At 31.6% G+C, this 1478-nt stretch overlaps 1 long non-coding RNA gene across 1 annotated transcript; it reads right to left on the bottom strand.

Annotated features, from left to right (window-relative positions):
• Nucleotides 1-419: 419 nt before the first annotated feature.
• On the bottom strand, nt 420-1436 carry LOC111388669. The gene is made up of 4 exons (XR_002701626.1): nt 1104-1436; nt 867-938; nt 660-718; nt 420-509 (listed from the first exon to the last, which is right to left on the bottom strand). It is a non-coding gene; the product is annotated as an uncharacterized LOC111388669 (long non-coding RNA).
• Between the last annotated feature and the right edge of the window lie 42 nt (nt 1437-1478).

Here is a 1478-nt window from a genome sequence, read left to right as displayed (position 1 = left end):
TATTAGGAATGAACCTTAGTTTGTTGTGGGTGTACTACTAATATGCCTAAAAAATATGATTACTGCATATGATCAGAACAAGAAAATTTTGATAATTTGGAGCCCTCCATTGACGTAAATAATAGGAAGCACATTTTTGTCCCAAGAGGAAAAACCAAATCTCAAAAACTGAGGCTTCAATTTCAAACTACAAGATTTATATATCTCTTTCTTAAAAAAAATAAAAAATAAAAAATTAGAAGAGAGAAATATTAAGCAAAAGTGCAAAAGTCATATAAATAAAGTTGCTAGCTATATTGTTCACTCAAAATACCAAACATGAAATTCTGTAAATAATAATAATAATAATAATAATAATAATAATAATAATAATAATAATAATAANAAAAAAATATATCAAACGGGCTTAAATGTGGATATAAAGGTACATATTCTTTTACCTTATTTTGTGGAGTGCCGGAATGGTTTCTGGAGTATAGGTTTCAAGCAGGAGAATATGTTCTAGAACCCTGGAAGAAGACGAATCCAAAGTTATTATAAATTATAGCAAGTGTTTTAATAAACCAAGTGCTCACTAAAGAACAAACATAACTGAATTCCCAATGTCAATTATAAGATATATAAATAGAAAACAGAAAACAGCAGTGGGGAAGACAGACCCCAATTTAGCACTCATTGTCTCACATCTTTTGCACAGCCAAGTCTTTTGCAGTTCATCCTATTACAAACATAAGCAGCGTCAAGGCAAAGATAGCATGAAATTATCTGATACAGCTTCAATCAATTGTAAACTAAATTTTTTAGTACAGTTACACGGAAACAGTGCACTATGAGGGCTAAAGACAACCAGGGGTTATGAGGCTTACATATTTATGTTGGTGTTGCAGTTTTATATCCTTGACAAGTTTGATAAGCACCCCAAGAATCTGCTCTAGAACCTTGGACAGACAAAGGTTAAAAGGTCACATACAATCACAAGTAAAGATGTTAGCAAAACATAATGAGACTTTATTACATAATTGTATTGTACATGAGAAGAATTAACCAGAGAAAAAGTAAAAGGATACTGCATCATCAAAAGATTCTATGGAGTTCTTGCTTACATTGTAATACTCTGCAAATTTTCTATCAGACGAATATAGATCCTCCCTCCATTCTGTTTCTTCTCTCTCAATTTCCTCAATAATCAATTTTACCCTGTTTATTTAACAAATTAGAACAGCCAAACTAGAGCTATGAACTCTTTGAAAACAATTTCCTCTGTATGAGCATCACAATAAAATTATTAGATCTTGATGTGCAAGTAGATGATGGATGAACGGACAAATGTCAAGCTTAGTAGTTGTACTATAAATTAGGGAATGGTGATTAATATTAGGGTGTATTCAACGTTTCCATAGAACCAATTTGGTTTCATGCCAGGGATATCTAACATCTAAGTCAATAACCTACTCTGAAAATTGATGGAAAGGTATGGA

This window comes from Olea europaea, unplaced genomic scaffold (genome assembly GCF_002742605.1).
Source record: "Olea europaea var. sylvestris unplaced genomic scaffold, O_europaea_v1 scaffold5168, whole genome shotgun sequence".
Taxonomy (NCBI): domain Eukaryota; kingdom Viridiplantae; phylum Streptophyta; class Magnoliopsida; order Lamiales; family Oleaceae; genus Olea; species Olea europaea.
Note: the sequence above shows the minus strand (reverse complement) of the source record. Positions and strands in the feature narration are given on the sequence as shown.